Source organism: Tamandua tetradactyla, chromosome 9 (assembly GCF_023851605.1).
Source record: "Tamandua tetradactyla isolate mTamTet1 chromosome 9, mTamTet1.pri, whole genome shotgun sequence".
NCBI lineage: Eukaryota > Metazoa > Chordata > Mammalia > Pilosa > Myrmecophagidae > Tamandua > Tamandua tetradactyla.
Window position 1 is genome coordinate 100637810 of NC_135335.1, and position 22110 is coordinate 100659919.

General features: G+C 41.8%; 1 long non-coding RNA gene across 4 annotated transcripts in view; it reads left to right on the plus strand.

Moving 5' to 3' along the window:
• The window catches only part of LOC143646232 (uncharacterized), a 119302-nt gene extending 112908 nt beyond the window's left edge, over positions 1-6394 (plus strand). For all 4 annotated transcript variants that reach the window (XR_013157402.1, XR_013157403.1, XR_013157404.1 and 1 more), the window contains 2 exons: positions 4210-4285; positions 5152-6394. This is a non-coding gene — a long non-coding RNA (uncharacterized LOC143646232). The remainder of the gene's footprint in view (positions 1-4209; positions 4286-5151) is intronic.
• Positions 6395-22110: the final 15716 nt, after the last annotated feature.

A 22110-nucleotide genomic window follows, 5' to 3' on the forward strand; every position in this document is an offset into this window, starting at 1 on the left:
TTAATTAGATCTAAGACAGGGAGAACTGAGGCATCGAAGGAAGTAAGGGCAGGACTTGATTTGTTAAGGTAATGACAAAATTAGCTGAAGGGCATGCTGGACCTCTGAGCCTCACAAACAAGCACAGATTGCATCACTTGGGGTAGATCATGAGGAACAGAGGAATAGGGTAGAATTGAGGGATCTTGCTGAGAGAAGTCGAGGCTGGTTACTGGTAGTGATAGAAACCCCACAATATTCAAGTAATGATATAAAGCCAGGCAAAGATGGATGTCAGAATCTGAAACCCTGGGGAGATCATGCCATCACTGTTGGAATGAATGAGTGATAAGGCCACCTTTTTATCGGCTGGAAGAGTCTGGCTTTGCCCTCCTAGTGACTATTGTTTTGCTGCTTCTGTGTCCTTCATTTCACTTGATGATCATTAAAGCAAACCTGATTTTTGAGGCCAGTTCCTCATGGGTAAGTTAATGTGGAAACATGGTTTTTTTAAACAAAATCTCCAACTATGTCTCCTGATGGGCGTTGAGTGAGGTGTATTGTTGGTTTCTGCTCCTCCCTATGGCTGGGATGAATTGCAGTGGACTCTGGTTGTGCCCCCTTGATCAGTCAAAAGTCCCTCTCCCAGTCAAAGCAGCAAACAGTTGCTGTTTACATAGTGTGCCTCTTTAATCTTCTTGAGGCGAAGATGAGTAGAAAAATACTTTGTGTGGTCACAGAAATGGAGGCATAGATCTTTCCAGCATTGTGGGAAAAGTGATTTCTAAAAATATTTGTATTAATGCATTTTTAATGCATAGATAGAAGGAAGAAAATGAGTAACAATGATATGAAACTAAGAAATCCTGACCCCCGTTGTATTAGTTATCAATTGCTGTATAATAAATTATACCAACTCTTAGTAGTTTGAAACAATAACATTTATTCGCCAACAGTTTTTCTGTGGTCAGGAATTTAGTGGCTTAGTTGAGTGGTTCTGGCTGAGGTTGTCTAATGATGCTGGTAGTTAAGATACCACCAGGACTTTAGTTATCTGAAGGCTTGACCGGGGCTGGAGGATCCCCTTGCAAGGTGATTTGCTTACCTTGTGCTTATTGTCAGAAGAAGGCCTCAGTTCCTCCCCATGTGGACCTCTCCACAGGCTACGTGAGTGTCTTCATTGGATGGCTCCTGGCTTTCCTCAGAGTGAGTGATTCAACAGATGGAGCAAGGTGAATGCCTCAATATTCTTGTGACCTAACCTCAGAAGTCACACATTGTCATTTCTGCCATATCCTATTGGTTACAAAGGTCAACTCTACTCAATGTGTCAGAGGACTACTAACGGGTGGGAATATTAGGAGTCAGGGATCCTTGAGGGCCATTGGGGTGGGTGGCTACCACATTTATCAAAGGAAGCTGAGATAAAATTCAGAACAAGCCTAGAGAGGTAGACTACAGTGGCTGGATGGCAGCTCTGGTTGTAAACCTAGAGAGAATAGATATGGGGATGTCCCTGTGGTCACCAGTGTGAACCCATGCGAAGTTCCCAGGGGGAATTTGGACAGACCAGGCTTGGAGCTGGGGCTTTTAGGAGATAAGGTCTTCATGATCATTGCTCAGGATCCTTTCCTGCAAACATTGTTGCCAAAGTCTTTTCATTCTTCTCTTGCTGAACCTTGATAATTACTTTTCATGTGCTATTTCAGTTTACTAAAGCTGCAGTAACGCAATACACCAGAAATGGATTGGCGTTTATAAAGGGGATTTATTAAGGTACAAGTTTACAGTTTTAAGGTCTTAAAAATGTCCAAACTATCATCCAGAGAAAGATACCTTGACTCTGCTGATAGGCCGATGTCTGTCACATTGGAAGGTACATGGCTGGTGTCTTGTCTTATTCCGGGTTCCATTGCTTCCAGCCTCTGATTCCAGTGGCTTCCTCTCTAGGTGTCTGTGGGTCCTCACTTAACTGCTCCAGGGCAAAACTCTGGGTTTCAACTCTTAGCATCTCCCCAGACCAGAGATTTCTCCTCTTTAGGTTCAGGCTATTTTGTGAGTCCTTGTGTAGCACCCGGGCTTACTTGATCTCCAAATGACTGTCTGCTCTCTCTGCTTGCTCTTTTAAGGACCCCAGTAAACCAATCAAGACCTACCTTGAATGGGTGGGGATCATATCTCCATGGAAACAACCTAATCAAAGGTCCCACCCAAACAATAGGTCTGTCCCCACAAGATTGGAATTGGATTAAAAGAACATGGCTTTTTGGGGGGTACATAACAGTTTCAAACCAGCACATATGCTATTCCTCTTCTTCATTTCAACATATACCACATTTTCAATGAATTTCTGTTCTTTTTACAATGGTAGATTTTCTTATTGCTCTGATGTTTCAGTAACTTGTTGGAAAGATATTCTCAACCCCGGCTTTTCTACTACAAATGACACAGCCATTTCATTCTGAATGATTATGTCCAATATTCTTTTCATTATTTGTCTCCTGCTCTCATCATCTGAACTCCTAAAATATGAGTCTTTCCTCTTTGCTTCACCAGTGTTTTTTCCAGACCTGGTACATAGTAGATGCTCAGTCATTATGTGCTTCTAAAATATGTTTAAATGCTCGAGGCCACCAAATATAGAAACATATTCTGCGTTCTACGTCCTTGGCTGCCTACAGAGCCAATGAAGGGTATTTCTTAAAATAGCTTTTTTTAATGACTTCAAAGTTATACCTTTACATTTCTTCTACTTTTTTTCCTTTTCCAGTTAACTTCATTAGCTGAAAATGCCCTTCTTTTTCATGCTATAAGAAGAGTATCCCAACTAACGTTAATAGTCTTTCCTCCCCTGTGCTTCTTCTCTCTGCCTGCTGTGGGGAATTTTCTTGTTTTTTTTTTTTTGCTCTCATCCCTTTCAGACTGAATGGTGTACCCAGTGAGTGGCGGGGGCGAATGTAGAGCTACGTAAGGGTTACAATTATGATGGTGGTTTTGTGGCTCTAATCCCCCCTCTTTTTCTGAGGAGGGTATCAAAAATATATTAATTAATTTGCCTTGTGACAAAGAGGAAAAGCCCAAGATAACTCAAGAAAAATGGGAAGCTTGTTAATAACAGTGTCCCATGGAACTGATGGATGAAAAAGAAGTCAGGTCTCTGAAAGGGAGAGGAAACAAGCACTAGGAAACTGACAGATACTGTCTCTCTGTCTGTCTGTCTCATTCCTGCTCTCCTGTGTGTCTGCTTCATTCTTCTCTCACTATAGCTTGGTTCCCTCATCTCTTCAATCCCCATGGCTGGGTCAGTGGGTCCACTGTGAAGCAGATACTGAGATGGCGTTAGGATTGCAAAATGTTTCTTAGGGCATGTATCTGTGAAAGATAAGGGGAAGAGGAAGCGAACTTGGACAGGGGAAGCCTCGGCACCCTGATTCCCATCTGACACTTGTTAAAGGAAAGGGGGGAGGGAAAAGACTGAAGCAGAGGCCTCAGACCATGATGCAGATGTGACAAAATTAAGGCCAAACCAATGGGGGAGCTCCAGAGCAGAGATGATCTTAGAGATGTTCCATGTTGGACAGAAATGGCCAGACTCTAGCATGTGCGGTGCTTAGTCATGAGCTAGGGTTTGCCTGGAGAAAGCAGGGTCTCAGTTCAAAAGCCGAGGCAGATGCTGAAGGTGCTAGCATCTAGCAGCTGGAGTTCTCTCCACTCTTTGCAGCTGAATGACTTCTTTCTGGAATGGAGTATGGCATGGTGCACCTCCATGGCTGCCACAGCCATCAAGAACTCAAAATTTCCCTTGTCGTGAGCACTTCCACATAGAATTTACCCATGGCAGAGTCTGTTCCCCAAATGACCAAGGAAGGGTTCCATCCCAGGAGGGTGGGATCTTGTTTTATAAAATGACCCAGGTCCCCTCTGCTGTGGTTAAGAAGTTGGGGAGCTGGGTATTTACTCCAAAAGATACTGTCCCTGTTCTGCTGGATATAATTTGAACATTGGAGGTTACCACTAAAGCAGTGTGTTCACTATTTCATTCTCTCTGCTGCCTAAAGGCATGATGATACATATATTTTAAAACTTATACCTTTTTCCTTTTTAGGAACCTCAGCAGAAAGCATACTTTCTTGAAAATGTATTACTTTGAGATAATCATCTTACACTGTGACTTTAATTTTAATTGTTTAAATCAAGTACTCTTCTTCTCCCCTTCCTTCTACCCCTCAGGATTTTTCCAGGATTATTCTTATCCAGTCTATCCAGATTTACATCATGCATTGCTCGAGGAAGAGGGGAGGAGGCTGTAAGTATGGGTAGAAATATGCAAAAGGATTCAAGTGGGATATTGTGTTTTTTTGCATTAGGTTCTTATTTTTTCTTGGAAGTAACAGAGCTCTAACAAAAAGTAAAATAAAATAAATGTGAGCTAGCTCAAGTAAAAAGTGAGGAATTTACGACAGTATGTCAAGCTCTCTGTGTTGTGGACCCAGCAATGCAGTTAGACCTTTGGGATGGCATATTAATCGTCTATTACTATATGACAAATGAACACAAACTTAATGGACTGAAACAATATATATGTATTATTTCACAGTTTCCATCTATGTATCAGCCATTATAAAATGGCTCCTGGAGTCCTGGTGTTGTGTTTGAGAAGGGAGAGAAGATCACTTAAGGAAAGGTCACATGGGTTGGGAAGATGCTCCAAAGACATTTATATTGTATACCTTTTATTTAGCCAAGAAGACATTTTTTTTTCCTGGTGAGAGGGGCTGTAGTAGGGTAATAAGTGAAATGGCCCTAGAAAGCAATCAAAAGTGTGTGTGCCCTCTTTAATGTCATACTTCAACTTTCCCAGAAGTGCATGCATTCTAAAAGTAAGCTGTGTTTGTACATGCTACATTCAAGAAATCTAAACAATGCAAGATCAAATTACAAATTTATCTAGGGACATGGTGAGGGAACACAGGAGTGGTGTTTATGGGTATGCTATTTTAATTTGGGGTGATGAAAATGCTCTAAGATTAGTTAATGGTGATGGATACATGACTCTGTAAATATACTAAAATCCACATAGTTGTACACTTTGGTTAATTTTATGGTTTGTAAATTATATCCATATGGATCTATTAAAAAAAATTATCTAGCATGTTTTCTCTCTCCCTATAGATGGGCAGACTGGCACTTGGAGACAAATGCCCCTTCTGTTGCATTGCTTTTACCTTGTCCCTAAAAGATATCCTTGAGACTGATTAAAAGCCTATGAATAATTCCTATGAGAAGTGGAGAAGAGGAGAGTTCATGTGATGGGACATGAAGTCTGGACAACTAGGGAAGGATGGATCTGCAGAGAGCATCTACAAGATCATAGGATGCAGTAAGAGCATGTTCAATAACTTTAATTTCAATAAGCATTTGATTGCAGATGCACTATTTTGACATACCTGATAATTTTTATTTTTGCATTTACAACATTGTTTTCGCAGAAGTTGATATTCAGATGGCAAATAATCACATGAAAATATCATTAGTTACTAGGGAGATTCAAATTAAAACCATAATGAGATATCTATACACACCAGGATACCAGGATACCATGATAGCTAAAGTAAAAAACTGTTGGCAACATTAAATGCTGATGAGGATGTGGAGAAATTGGATTATACATACATTGTTGGGAGCTCTGTTAAATGGTTTAGCCACTCTGGAAAACACCTTGGCAGTTTCTTATGAAGCTAAATGTCAACTTACCATGTGACCCAACAATTGCACTCTAGAGCCTTTACCCCAGAGAAATGAAAACTTATATTCACACAGAGATGTGTACACGAATGTTTAGGGTGGCTTGATTTGTGATAGCCGCCAAACTGGAAACAACCCAAATGTCCTTCAGTGAGTGAAGGGTTCAATGGACTGCGATAATCATTCGATGGAATACTATGCAGCAAATAAAAAGGACCAGACTATCAATAAACTCAACAATTTGGATGGATCTCAAAGGAAATATGCTGGGTGGAAAAAAACCTATCTGAAGTGGTTATGTACGAAATATTCCATTTATATAGCATTCTTGAAATGAAATTATAGAGAAGGAGAACAGATTAGTGGTTGCCAGGGCTCAGGAATGGTAGGGTAGAGGGGAGGGGAGTATTGTGGTGATGGGACAGTTCTATGTCTCGATTGTGGTGTGTTTACAAGAATCTACACAAGAGACAAGATTGCATAGAACTAAACATACACATGGTGAATACATGTGAAATATGAGTAATCTCTGGAGATTGTATCTGTACCAGTTTCTTGTTTTGAAGTTGTTCTGTAGAAATGCAACATGTTGCCAATTGGAGCCGGAGAGGGGACTGGGGAGTAAGTGAAGCGTCCTTGGACTTCCCTGAACATTGCTATGCAACATCCTGTGAATGTATAATTAATTCAAAATAAAAGTTAAAAAATATAAAATATTTAATAAAAATATTACATTTAAAACAATGGTCTTGTAATTGTCATCAGCTATTCCCTTTTCTGCTTTTCCACACATTTGATTCATTGGGGGCAAATAAGTGCATAAATGCTGCTGAATTGAATTATGGATGCTAAAAGGCATTACATGTGATGACTCATTGGACTTCTGGATAACATAAACCAGATGGTAAAGAAAGACAAAAATGCAAAAATTATTATAAACAATATAACTACTGATGACTTTAAAAAATTCTCTATTCTATTGGGAAAATTTTCTTTATTTTAAAGTTTTAGGGTGGGCCACGGTGGCTCAGTGGCAGAGTTCTCGCCTGCCATGCCAGAGACCTGGGTTTAATTTCTGGTGCCTGCCCATGTAAAAATAAATAGATAAATAAATAAATAAGAGTTTTAGTGTAAGACAAAATATATAATTTTAAGACTGAAATGGAGATAATAATATGAAATTATGAATCTATCAAATATAATCTATCTATCTACCTATCAGTATCTGTCTATATCATCTGTATGTGTATATTCTAGCTCTTTTGTAGAAATGGCCCAGAAGCAATTAGTGCCCCTAGCACCCAGGGTGGGTCTGTTATACCATCCCCATTAAAAAGGTCCTTGGCTCTATGCGGTAACAGCTTATTCCAGGTTTGGGGCATGGAAGATATCAAATGAGCCTGGTATATCTTTTTGTGTCTAAAAGCAAGCGATCAAATACTAATGGGATCATGTAAAAAGTTTGGACAGTTTTAGCCCTTCACATTGGCTACAGAGTTGTGCGTTATGGCTTGACCTCATATGCTCCTATTCCACTGAGTAAAGCAAAGGAAAGCTCTGTCACCTAGTGTTCTAGTTTGCTAGCTGCCAGAATGCAATATACAGAAATGGAATGGCTTTTAAAAAGGGGAATTTAATAAGTTGCTAGTTTACAGTCATAAGGCCGAGAAAATGTCCCAGTTAAAGCAAGTCTATAGAAATGTCCAGTCTAAGGCATCCAGGGAAATATACCTTGGTTCAAGAAGGACAATGAAGTTCAGGGTTTCTTTCTCAAGTGGAGGGGCACATGGTGAACACAGTCAGGGGACCTCTTTCATCTGGAAAGGCACATGGCAAACATGGCATCACCTGCTAGTTTCTTCTCCTGGCTTCCAGTTTCATGAAGCTCCCCAGGAGGCATTTTCCTTCTTCATCTCCTAAGGTCACTGGCTGGTGGACTCTGCTTCTCGTGACTATGTTGTTCTGCTCTGCTCTCTCTGAATCGCCTCCATTCTCCAAAATGTTTCCTCTTTTATAGGACTCCAGAAACTTATCAAGACCCACCCAAATGGGTGGAGACATGTCATCACTTAATCCAGTTTAACAACCACTCTTGACTAAATCACATCTCCTGGGAGATGATCTGATTACAGTTTCAAACATACAGTGTTGAATAGGGATTAGAAGAAGCGGCCGCCTTTACAAAATGGGATTAGGATTAAAACATGGCTTTTCTAGGGACATACATCATTTCAAACCAGCACACTAGCTACCCAGGAGGTCCTGCTGATGATGCTGGAGAAGCTGCTGGAAATGCTGTTTGTGCTGCTGGGTCACATGAAGCTTTATGTAGTTATATTGCAGCTTTTCGGTGGCATTGTGGCCTTTCTTAGACATTATTTCAGTTCCTCATTCCAGTCTCCTCAGCCCCCCAAGCCCACTATCACAGAAATAATGTTTATCTGTTCATGTTCCTGTGGTCCTTTGAGGGGCCACAAATCACAGCAATAGCTAACATTTTTTCGACCCCCAAGAACCAACGTTTGACCCCTTGAGGTTGATATAATCCTCACTAAAAGTGCATGATCTTGTCCATTTGTGGTAGAAAGTGTGAAGAATGTGGACATTTCTGAGCTTAGTAGACATGAGAGGCCAAGTGACTGCTATTCCTGGACCAAAGAAAGACCATGGAAAATAAATTGCATTATTGGGATTCAAAACTGGAGTGCTCTCTGATTGAGAACCTTGAACTACTTTGACAAAGGAACAGCAAGATGAATTCCAGTCCTTTCTCTTCCGCAAGTGTTGATCTGTGATCTCTCCCACATGTTAATATACATCTCAGGGTCTGCTTCCTGGGGAACCCAAACATCTCTAACATGTAGCTGACTTGTTATTGCTGCTTCTAAAAGCTACTGATAGAGCATTTATAGTAGCGTGCAAAACCTTTGTCACCATGTGTTCTAGTTTGAAAGCTGCTGGCTTGTAATATACCAGAATGTTGTCTCGCTGGTGGCTAGTTAGCTGATGGCTGGGGGCAAGCGGCCGTACTGAGTCAGTCACACAGACACAGAGCACACAGCACGCAACTCAAGAGACAACCCTCAGGGGAAAATGGAAGGCGTCTGCTTTATTCAGGAAGTGCACAGGCTTATATAGGCTGGGAAGCATGCAGGGACACGTGTCGGGCTGGGATTGGTGGTCGTTGTTGCTAGGCTGGAGGGGAAATTACCAGGATTGGTCACTGTTGTTGCTAGGGTGGAGGTCAGATTTCAGGTTAGCCATTTTGTGTTGCCTTGCATCAGCCATGGCAGCTATGTCAGCGATGTTTTATGGCTTCTCCAACACCAGAAGCAGAATGACTTTTTAAAAGGGGAATTTATTAAGTTGCAACTTTACAGTTCTAAGACTGTGAAAATGTCCAAATTAAGGTACCAACAAGAGGTTACCTTTACTCAAGAAAGGTCAATGAAGTTCGGGGTTTCTCTCTCAGCTGGGAGGATACATGGAGATGTCTGCTAGCTTTATCTCCCGGCTTTTTGTTTCATGAAACTCCCCTGGAGTGTTTTCCTTCTTCCTCTCCAAAGTTCTCTGGCTGTGTGGGCTCTGTTGGTTCTGGTGGCTCTAAAGCTTTTTCCAAAATGGTTCCCTCTTAAAGGGCTCCAGTAAGCAACCCCACCTTGAATGGGTGGAGATACAACTCTGTGGAAACCATCTAATCAAAAGCTACTACCCATAATTGGGTGGGGCATATCTCCATGGAAACAATCAGGAAGGTTCAACCAAGCAATATTGAATGAGGATTAAAGAATATGGTCTTTCTGGATAATAGTTTCAGGCTGGCACACGATGCATACTGCCTGGATGTCTTCATTGTCCCTTGGAATCCACTCTGCCCTGCTCTGTGCTCAGGGAGAATGACCCACATGAATTGTATCCATAGCCCCTTGCCTCTGGCCTCCCATAGAAATGGCCAATGGGAGACAACAGGAATATGTCTTCTCTCAGTTCCTTCTCTTTCAGTCACAGTGAGTTTTCTATACCTCTCTACTGAGGGTCACTTTTGCCAGGAGGACCTTTTCATTGGGGCTCTCACTCTGGGCTCCAATATCTTCCTCCTCTCCTTGGCTTCTGCAGGCCCAATGGTTTTAATTCCTTCATGTTCTGGATGGCCCTGGGGGTACTGCACTGTCCCTTGTGGATTTCCTAAATTCTGTCCATGCCTTTGTAAATAGTGTTTTAACCTTTCCTTAAATTACTCAGTTTATGTGTGCCATAGTTCTGCTGGGAACCTGACTGACACACTTTAATATAGAGAACTGGAGTTTCCTCTGAAGTATCTGAGTGCCAAGATGGCAAAATTCCCTACTTCGGACATGGGACAATTCCCAGCTCAGAAATACGGAAGATTCTGCCTTTTTCTTGAGGAACTCCCCATGTGGCATTGTACTATTTGTGACTCTGTCTTCCTGGCCACATGAGAAACTTTCTAGATGACGCAAAAGTGTTTTGTAAACAGAGAATGGGGTGACTAGCTTTATTTGTTTGAGTTGGGGAAGTTTCTCAGAAGAAGAGACATTAGTGTTGAAGTATAAATTTTTCAGACAGAAAAAGGAATAGCAAGTACAAAAGCATGAAAGCTTGAAAGGGACACAGTGTTCTGGAAATCTGGGACAGTTTCTATATAGAAAAGTCAAGTATGCAGGAAGGGAGGAGATGCAAGTAGTAAAGTTGTAAAAATCAGTTGGTTGAGGGGAGGGTGGTCCAGTCTTATAGCAGTAGAGTCTAAAATCTATAATTTTCTAGAGGTTGGGATAAGTATTGTACAGTGCTGCGAGAAATGAAAAGCAATTAATTTCATCGAAGCACATGTGTAACTACCAAGATGTTATCACAAGGGGTGCTTAAGAGATGGCTAGAATGTTGCAGCACCATTTGGTGGCACAGTAAAATTAATGTTTTGTGGAAGGCAAGGAAAGAAATGAACTCAAGTATTTACCCTGTGTTAATATCCTGACATTCATTTCACTTAAGGAGACAAGCCTATTTGTTTTGCATCTTTCAGTCTACGAAGCCCATAAGTTTGACATGAGTTCATGCATTTTGGTTTGGGATTAGGAAAAGACATCCTTAGAATAACCTACTATTAGGACCCCTGTATTGTATTACACATACAATGGTACAATGGCCATCGTGATTTGTTCTCCTCTCTGACTGCTACTGAAAAATTGCTAAGTGGTGCATTTCTAAAATGGATTTTAATAATTCCCAGTGGGTATTACGAATTGAAGGACTGGACATGTGTTCCACACATGTATACACCTGTACACTCCCAGGTTCTCGGTGACCCTTCCTGTGACCAATAAGCTAAAGCATTTTGTATACATGGCAGCTTTTATTTTGTATGTAGAAATACTATGAATGGTGTCTGGAACACACGGGTTGCTCCATACGTAGTCTCATTTGATTTTTAAAGAACCCTATAAGGTAGGTATTAAATAACTTGTCTAGGTAAGGAGTGGAGTCAGAATTTGAACTCAGGCAACTGACTTTACAGCTCATGCTCAAGACATTATGCAACGCCACCTCGCATGAGGTTTCACTAGAAAAGGAAATGTGGGTCAAAGACAGGTGGGCCATGAGCGTGGGGGCAGGTTACATTGGCTACATAAGCCCTCAGTCTTCCTCTGGAAGGACCTCCAAAGGAGAACCCACACAAAAGTGTACATCGATCCTCAGAGTCTAGATTATAAAATACCACTCTGAGTTTCAAAACTTTTCCGTCAGTGAGATCTTAGATTTTAGTTGCTGTTTGCTTTGCAAATGACCTAGGTAGCCTAGCCAAGTACTTTCCTCTGGAACTCCGACTAAGTCCAGCTTTACCCACTTAAGATAGCACTGGAAGCTGCCTGTGTATTTGAAGGACCCCAAGAAAATCCTTCTGCCCAAAAACATGTCTCCAATAGTTTGTTTTGGTGTCTGAATTGGCTTTATTAGAGAATGATTCTTTCAAGTCATGGACTCATTAGGGTCTTGAGCTTCAGAATAAATTCCTCAAAGCTCTTTTGCTAGCAGGTGTTTGCTATTTAAAGGCTAACAGAAATCTACTCAGACCAGCTTTGGAATTAAAAAGAATTTTATCTGAAGATACAAGTGCCGTTTTCCAAAGCAAAAAGGCAAAAAGTGTCCGGGGAATTAGTCTTGGCAATTTTCTGTTTTTTGGAGAATTTCCAAGGCAACTAGGTTTGAGGCGTGTAATCCTTGCTCTGCTCTTCCTACAAAGAAAAGAGAGTAGAGACAACATGACGACTCAACTTCTTTGCTTTGGCCCACACATGGCAGCAAATGGCTAGTCCAAGTCCATGCCCTCCTCAGCTCAATGGGCAAAAGAGACCAGGATAATGTCTCAGAATCCTAATTCCAATTCCCTCAGAGAATCTGATTGGCTCAGCTCTGGTCAAGTGTCCACTCCCCAGGACTGGGGGTGGGGTCACATGGCTTCCTGCTATGCCAACAGATGCCATTGGATCAGTCTTTCAGAGAAGGGCTTATAACGTAAGTCTTCTAAAAATGTATGGGCATAGGGTAGAATTGGTGAACTCTTTCCTATAACATTCTTTTAGTTAACTCTTCAAACCTGATAAAAATGTGCTTTTGAAGCATCTGACTCCTTCCCACCATTTAGTGCTGGAGATAAGATACCCCTGGATGATATTATGAATTAGATGGATAGGGAATTACTGTGATTTGGGAATACATGTTCAAAGAGGCAAATGGTAATGTTTGTAGAACACTTTGACAAGCTATGATCAACATGATACCTATATATTTTTTCTTTTTAGTTTTTTCATTTCTCTTCTTCTTGGTATTTTTATTTTTAATTTAAAAGGGAACTGAGAAACTTAGTTTACCTCTTGTCCTGTTTTCCAGCTAAGCATGGTGATGGGTTGCAGCTATCTACCCAGGATTGCAAGACTGATTAGGACTTCTGGTTTCTTTCTCTCCCCTCTACCTCACTATCTCTGATTCTACACTTTCTTTAACCTGACATCCTTATCTGAGCTCTTGGTTAACCTATGTTGTGGAAGAAATAACTTATAATCCCCTAAGAGCTATTTGTGATCAAGCTGTAATAAGCAGGAAAGCAGAATTTCTTTGGAATTTCCCTTGGGTTAAACAGGCAAGCTTGAATTTCTCAAGCTGAGTAGCTCAATAACTTAAAAGTAATGTTAATACCACCAAAGGGCTTAAAACTGAACTGTGGAAAAAGAAAAAAAATCCCATTTGATCATAGCTGATAAAGAGAGCTCTAGTGCAATAGGGAAGCTTTAGCACATTCCTCTCCAGGATCCAGCTGGTCTGAACCTTATCTACTTAGAATTGGTACTTGCATAGTTATCCAGTAACGTCTTATATTTGCCAAGCCCTTGATTAATGTTTAAAGAAACATGGGTTATGCTACCTGCTATTGTTTTAAAAATAGCTACTACTGAGTTGAAATGGCTCTGCTTTTTAAAAGAGCTTTAGTCCCCTTGTGTATTACAAATGATCATGCCTAACATTTACTGAATACTTCTTAAATGACATATTCCAAGTGTTTTACATGACTTTTTTAATCCTCAAAGAACCATAAGAGGTATACACATTTTTTTTTCCCATAGTGGAGAAGGAAAAATGAAGGCTTAGAGAGGTCGTGACTTGCCCTGGATCCATCAGGCAGTAAATGTCTGCGTGAAGATTCAGATTTAGGTCTTTATGTTCCTAAAAGTTATTCCTTACTTACGCTATTTTGATACATTTTAGCTATATTCATGAAGAAGCAGCATAGTTTGTGCCTGAGGGAACTGCTCAGTAGCCATGTTTCTTGAAGATGGTTGTATAATGATACATGTATAATGTGACTGTGTGATTGTGAAAGCCTTGCGTCTGATGCTCCTTTTATCTACCTCATCAACAGACGAGTAAAACATATGGAATAAAAATAAATAATAGGGGGAACAAATATTAAAATAAACTTAGATTGAAATGCTAGGGATATGGTATATATGAATTTTTTCTGTTTTCTTTTTATTTCTTTTTCTGAATTGATGCAAATGTTCTAAGAAATGATCACAATGATGAATATACAACTATGTGATGATACTGTGAATTACTGATTATATAGGTAGAATGGAATGATCATAAGAATGTTTGTGTTTGCTGTTATATTTTTCAAAATTAATAAATTAATAAAAAAAGAACAGTGACATGCCCCTACCAAAAAGTAAAGACAGAAATTTTTTTTGAGCGCACACCTCTAATATATGTATATTTATTTTTATAAATTATGAGTGCACTATACCAATATATATATATATATATATTAAAAAGTAGGGCTTCAAAAGGTATTCTTCAAAAACTTCCCAGTAGTGCCCCCCACTCCACCCACTCGTGTTCTAAAAGTGGCAAAGTTTAGACCAAATGGTGACATGGATTCAGTGTGTGGAAATCTTTGTTTAGAATATAGAGTCAGAGGCAAGAAGAATAAGAATTTCTTGGGCGGGCCACGGTGGCTCAGCAGGCAAGAATGCTTGCCTGCCATGCCAGAGGACCCGGGTTCAATTCCTGGTGCCTGCCCATGCAAAAAAAAAAAAGAAAAAGAAGAAGAATTTCTTGCTCAGAATTTCAGTTATTACTCAAGAATCCATCTTTTGTCAGTGAAATTACAGTCTTTGCCACCAGAGGGCAGTTATCACATTAAAAAAAAATGAACCCCTCCTGGCTCACTTGAAGAGCCCCATAGCACACCACAGCTGGGTTCCATTTCACAGATTTGTACAGATCCTAAGAAGAGCTCTGCTTCTTGCAAGTCCGAAGCTCACATGTCATGCCTTTGTGTGTGTAAGTGTGCCTAACAACTTAAAGGAGCTTAAATATCTTAGAAACCATCTCTCTTCGTATGGAAATGTTAAAATGGGTCAGCAACAGATACTTGTATTGGTCCTATTTTGGGGACGGGGTGGGAGTAGGGTGGAAACTTTGCACAAAACAGTGAGAGAGTCAAAAGCATTCTTCAGTGCCCATGCCTTCATAATTTATTTCATTTAAATACCATCTTGGTTTTAGTAACCAGTATTTCCCCTACAAAATTAGCTTTTATAACCTCTTTTCATGAGGATTCTAAAGATTAAATGAGAAAAAGCATTGAACATTTTGATAATTAATAAATAACTTTTTTTTTTTTAACGTGGGCAGGCACCGGGAATTGAACCCGGGTCCTCAGGCATGGCAGGCAAGCATTCTTACCTGCTGAGCCACCGTGGCCCACCCAATAAATAACTTTTTAAGTACCTAGCCTACTTACGATTTGGAGAGACCACCAGAAACACTTTCATTATTGATCACTTAGTGCAGTACCTGGTGGACAGAATCAGATTCAACCGTCCTAACATCCCTGAGAGTTATGTTCTATTATTAGCCCCATTTTAGAGATAAAGAAATTGAGACCTGCTGAGGTGAATTAGCATGCCAAAGGATCCACTTTAAGTCCATGCCCTTAGCCACTATGAGGGACATAGTGAATCTATTAGGGCTGTGGCGGGCCCGACCACAGAGACTTGGCAGGTTCATGAAGAATGTACATTGGTGCTTACAAAGTCAATGGTCAGAAAAGGGAGGTTGAGGCAGGATAAGCAGCTGTGGAAGCTATTTGGCTGTTCTTGGTGGCCGCACTGCTACATCAAAGGGCATAGCTGCTCTGGTGACACTCAGAGACGATAATTCCCTGAGGCAGGTGGCCTGGCAGGCAATGACCTAGAAGCTGTTTAAAACCAGAAGTTAGGCGGGACAGTGGTTAACTCTGGCTAGCAGGTAGAGGGCATGGAAACAAGGAACCAGCTCTGTGGAGGGAACAGATACACTCTAGATGGGCTACATGACTTCTGCCACAAACTAAGGTTCAGGATAGGACCCAGGTCTGAAAAGGGTCTATGGAACTTGACAGGGAGGAAAGGAAAGAAAGGAGAAAATTTTGGCCAATGTTCAGCTTTACAAACTGGGCCAACTCCAGGAGTTGGGAGAACTTGGATTTGGAATTTGACTGGAGATTTAAGAGGACTGCCAGTTGTTGTGGCAATACCACAGGGTCTAAGAAATTTAACATCATGTCAAGTCTTGGTAATACTGAATTGAGGCCATTGATATGTTGTTTGCCTTGGTTATAATTGAGCCAGGGGCAGGAATAATGCTCAGCCTGAATGTGGAGGACAGTGGTGAACCCAGCAATAAGGATTTGGGAGGCAGAGTCAACATGGTGGTGGTGGGGTACTCACTCCAAATATTAATACCTGGCTCCTGACATGCCAATCCATGACCAGGGCCAGTGGAACCTGACTCCAATATGATAGCATTCCCATCAGGAAATGTCTTATAAAAGGTCCCTTTGGTTGTGGAACTGAAGCTGAAGCTTCATGTGCACATTAGAAACCAGTGTAGCAGTAGACTCTTTCATCACCCAGTAGTTCTTGAATACCTGCCCCATCTCCCATCATTCCTAGCATAGTGCCTTAAGGCAGATCTTGGAATTTATAAGGGCCGGGTGGACCTCATGCCCAGCAAAGAAAGGAACATAGCTTTCAGCTGAAGTAATATGGGAACTTCACAGGAAGATGGAATGTTTAAGAGAAACCTGAAAGGAAGGAGAGATTTGAGTCTCCAAGGCAGAATAATGTTGAAGACATCTGTATAAATTTCCTGTGTCTGCTATAACAGATTACCACTAACTTGGTTGCTTAGACAATGGAAATTTATCCTCTTGCAGTTCTGGAGACCAGGGTTCTGAATTCAAGGAGTCAGCAGGGCCACACTCCCACTGAAGGCTCTAGGGGAGAATCCACTGTGCACATTTTCTCACTTTTAGGACTGCTAGAATTCCCTGGTTTGTGGCTGTATCTCCCCAGCCTTCAAGGCCACCGTCTCCAAACCTCTCTCTGCTCTGTCTTCATATCACCCTCCCCTCTGTGTGTTACCAAATCTCCCTCTGACTCTGTTGTATAAGTACATTTGTGATGGTAATTAGGCCTCACCCGGGTAATCCACAGTAATCTCTGGATGTTATATGAAGTTATTTGGGTGATGAGGCACAAATGCATATAGCCAGCCAGCTGAGAATGCAGATAAGGGCAGCTTTGTTAGCTCAAAGGCCCTGGAGGGGGAGAAGGGAGAAGGAGAGCCATGGAGGGGCTTGCTGGGCTTACCTAGCCTAGGCTCCTGCGAGGTCCTTGGAGGAAGGGGAGGAAAAGAAGCACACGTAGATCCTGGAGTCTTGCCCTTATTGTGACCTAGGGTAGGGCTTCCCACAGAAACTGGGGACTTAGAAATTTCAAACTCTATGGGGCAGAAGGCAGAAGTGGCAAGGGCAGTTTGGAGAAACTGAGGGCAGTTTCTTATCATCAAAGCCATATGGAAGTCCCTGCCTTGCTGGGAAAGTGCAGTGCAAAAGGGCAGAAGCGGCAACGGGAGAAGCTGGGCCTGGCTTTTATCGTCCACATCACATAGAGGCGCAGGCCCTGCTAATTGCAGTGATGCCCAGGCCAAGGCTAACTGGGGTGATCACTTGAAGGGAAGCATGACTAGTGCTTTCAGCTGAAGTAATGTGGGAACTTCACAGGAAGATGGAATGTTCATGTTAACCCTGAAAGGAAGGAGAGATTTGAGTCTCCAAGGTGGAATAATGTTGAAGACATCTGTATAAATTTCCTGTGTCTGCTGTAGCAAATTACCACTGACTTGATAACGAGACACCAAATATTATTTCTTCTATGCCTTTACAATTTCCTAGTCTCAAAATCCTTAACTGAATCACATCTGCAAAGTCTTTGCTGTAAAAGGTAACATGTACAGCCTACTATAGCATCCCTCTGAAAGAAATAGCATAAGGAAAAAAAAAAGACAGAGAAGCAAAAGGCAAAAGGAGCATTTGGAAGACAGTGACCCAGTTAGCCTGGTGGGTAGGCATCTTTGAGAGACTACTAGGAGGTATGATGTCTTCCACCTACCTTTCTGGTTCATGTTGATACTGAACAAAAGCAGTAGATTCTATATCCCATGTGCATAATAGCCAATCCATGACATGGGAGTTTCACAGAGAGAAAGAGTTTAATGCTTGGCACAAAGCAGGTGATCAGATGGCCTATGGGCCCAAAAATCTGTCTCTTCAAGTCTAAGGAGTTTGGAGTTTTTATGGATTCAAACAAGGGGGATGGAGTTGTCACTATTGCAGTAGTAACGATACACAAGCCTGAGGCCAGGCTAGAATGACCATTTGTGAGGACCCAGGGCCCGGGCCACAGCACCCCCCTCCATTATGAATATGAGTCACTGCATGTAGCTGCCTACACGACCAGGACAGACAGTAAAGGTCAACAGACCCCCCTCAGGGGGGAAAGAATGTCATTAAAACTCCCCTCCCGTAATTTAATCTTGCGAGACCCTGTTGAAACTCCATTCACACCTTGTGGACCTAAACCTTTATACACCACAACCATGGCACTCTTCTCTCTCTTTCATTTGCATGGAACACTGACTTCCGTTTTGCCACTGGCACCCATCGGGAAGAATCTTCTCCTGTTCATAAATCCCTAATTAAACTCATGGGTAACTCCATGGCAGATGCGCCCTTTGGTCTTGGGGTTAACTTGGGTTGGGATATTTTGGCGAGCCCAGCCAGGACACCAAAGAACCACTGGCCACAAAAGGCATGAATATTGGGAAGAAAGACTCTGGGTGGAATCCTGGATGGCCTGCAACATCTATGTGGGGAGGAGTGGCTACCCTCCTAGATGAATGGGGACCACCCAGGGAGTATGGGGATGATCAGGAATCCCCAGCCAAACTGTTAGTACTCCTGCAGTGGACCGCAGGAAAGTTAGGATATTTGAGGAAAAGGAGAACCATCAGGCTGCTGCAACTGTCACATGGCCTCTGTTCTAGTTTGAAAATGTTATGTGCCCCAGAAAAGCCATGTTCTTTTTATAACAATCTTATGGGGGCAGACCTGTTGTTTAGGGTGGAAAACTTTGATTAAATTGTTTCCATGGAGATTGACCCCTTCAATTATGGGATGTGGACTTTTGATTAGATGGAGATGTGACTCCACTCATTCACAGTGGGGCTTGATTATTTTACTAGTTTAAAAGGGTAAACATGTTGGAGAAAGTTCAGAAGTGACATAGACACAGACATTTGGAGATGCTTGGAGTGCTGAAGGAGATGCTTGGAGACATCTGACACAGAGAGAAGCTGCCTAGACACAGACGTTTGGAAATGCAGAGCCCAGCAGATGTCACCATGGGCCTTCCCACAAGATGCCAAACAAGCCAGGAGCCAGAAGGACCCACAGAGGCTGAGAAAGCCATTTGAAACCAGAAGCCAGGAGAGAATGCAGACACCAATGATGTGCCTTCCCATATGACAGACATTGGCCTTTCTTGAGTCAAGGTATCTGTCTTAGGATGCCTTAGTTTGGACATTTTTATGGCCTTTGACCTGCAAACTTGTAATATAATAAATCCCCTTTATAAAAGCCAACACATTTCTGGTATATTGCATTCTGGCAGTATTAGCAATCTAAAATAGCCCCTGTTAGAAGCTATAAGTTTGGCCATGGAAGAGGCCCTGGCCACTAAAGCTGCAGTTTCCCACCTAAAAGAAGAACTTAAGTTAGAAAGGGACTTCCATATATTGCAAGTAGATTTGAAGGAAGCATTGAATGAGAGGCTACACTGTGTGGATGAGAGTTTAGAAATAATGGCATGCCAGTATGCTATAGTAACAGCGTGTAAATTGTCCAAGGGGCAGGTGAGGCATAACCTAACTTCCCCTGACTGGGACCCTAAAATATGGGATCCTGATGATTTCTCTTCAGCTGATGATAAGCCCCAATCTGAGTGAGATATTGAAAATGAGGAAAGGAAGCTTATTTGTCCTTTGTTCCAATAAAAAGTTAAGTCACAACGTATTCAGCACCTTTACCCCTCACAGGCGAAGGGTGCTACTGAAGGTGCCGCTGTCACTGCAGCTGCCCCAGCACCCCTTCTTGATCAAAAGATCTTAGTTATCATGTAGGACCATACCACAGCTGAATTATATGAAACTGGGAATCAATACAGAAAAAAGACTAGAGAAGTCCTGCCAAGTTGGTTACTATGTCTTTGGGATGCAGGTGCAGTGGGAGTGTTACTTTCAGGAAAAGAAATAAGCACATAACCTCAGTCATTAACCACCTTTCTCTCTGCCAATGTATATATACTCTGACTGCCAGGCCAGAATCCAATTTATTGCTAAATTGGCTTATAACTCAATGTAGAGAAACTCAGCCTAATGTGAGAGACCTACCACACCTTGCTCCCCACTGGAATATGATAGATGAATTGCAAGATGTATGGAGGGGACTAGGAATGAAGCATGCCATTTATGTTGTTAGTTTTGTTGAACCAGATATGAAACCTTCACAATAAGTATAACGGATGCTATCCTGCATAGTGCCCATTCTTAGCCCAATAGTAGAGCAACCCATTTCAAAGGCCACCCAAATTTTGGCCAGTTTAGGAGAGTCAGAATGCCTAAGATGCAGAGGGGCCACAGTGAGAGTCACGGCTCAAGCCATGTATCATGCAGGCAGGATGTGGGCCAACTTAATAGCCACCAATACTAAAATTGAAGATAGGCAGCCAAATGCAGTACTTGTCAGGCTCTGGTGTAAATTACCCAAAGAACAAAGATATATTAAACTTGAGACCAGATCAGTGGATGGGGAGAGAAACTTGAGCTGAAAGACCTACCCTTACAGTCTACAGGGCCCTCTGCTCCTCCTGCTGAGGAGGCCTGGCAAGTTCCTTTTCCCCTCACATAGGGGACTGGCCAAGATCCTCAAATAAGAACTACATATGGGGATTCTGGGATTGGGGGCCACACATTGATTTTAAAATCTTTTGGTCCTCTACTAATGAACATAGGATTTTGGCACTCATGGACACTGGAGCAGAATGCACTTTAGTGTATGGAAAATAGTCCCAACCTGGTGTGCCTACATTAGTCATTGCCAGGTATGAGAGCCAAAGTATTAAAGCAACACAACAACAACTACTAATGCAGATTGGCCAGTTACCACCTCAAAAGTATACAGTCTACCTATCTCCAATTCTAGAATATATATTGGAAAGTGATATTTTGCAAAATACCACTTTGCAAACTACTATAGGTGAATCCCATCGCTGATGCAAGGTAGTCAAAACTGTCCAAAGAAGACATGCTAAGTGGTCATCAGCAAAGGTACCTGTGTTAGTTTGCAAGCTGCCAAAATGCAATATACCAGAACTGGAACAGCTTTTAAAAGGGGGAATTTAATAAGTTACAAGTTTATAGGTCTAAGGAAGTGAAACTGTCCAAATTAAGGCACCAACGAAAAGTTGCCTTCACTTATGAATGGCTGATTGATCTGGAACACCTCCATTGGCTTGGCAGTCATGTGGCTGGCATCTGCATGTCCCTTGCTCCTGGGCTCCATTGCTTTCAGCCTCTATTCCTGTGGGATTTCCTCACTTTTCTTTTCTGCAACTGGCTTTCATCTCTTGGCTTCCCTTAGCTCTCTCCAGGTCCTGGTTTGCTTAACATCTCATGGCAATGTCTGCTGGATTCCAAGCATCTCCAAACATCTGTGTCTGTGTTCTCCAAGTGTCAGCATCTGTGTCAGCTCTGCTCTAAAGTTTCTGTTGGCTCTCTCTCTGTTGGCTCTGTTGCTTCTGAAGTTATTGTCCTTTCTCTCTCCAAAATGTTTCCTCTTTTAAAGGATTCCAGTAAACTAATCAAGACCTACTTGGAATGGGTGGAGTCATATCTCCATCTAATCAAAAGGTCAAACCCACAATTGGATGTGTCACCTCTCCATGGAGATAATCTAATCAAAGATTTCCAACTTACATGAAAATAAATGTCTTCTCCCAGAAGATTGTATCAGGATTAAGAAATAACCTTTCTGGGGCACATAATACTTTCCAACTAGCATATTTCACTTTCTGGACCCCCCAGAATACATGTTTTTTCCATATACAAAATACACTCACTCCATTACAATATCACAAAAGCCTTAAACCATTTCAGTAACAATACAAATACAATACAAAGTTAAAACAAGTACAATATCTCATCAAAATCAGCTACAGGCATGATCTGTTCTAAGGCAAAAAATTCTCCTCTTACTCTAGACCTATAAAGCTGGAGAGAGCCAAGGGAAGCCAAGAGATGGAAGCCAGCTGCAGGGAAGCAAAGTGAGGAACTCTCACAGGATCAGAGTCTAAAAGCAATGAAACACAGGAGCAAGGAACCAGCAGATGCCAGCCACATGACCACCCAGCTGACAGAGGTGTTCCT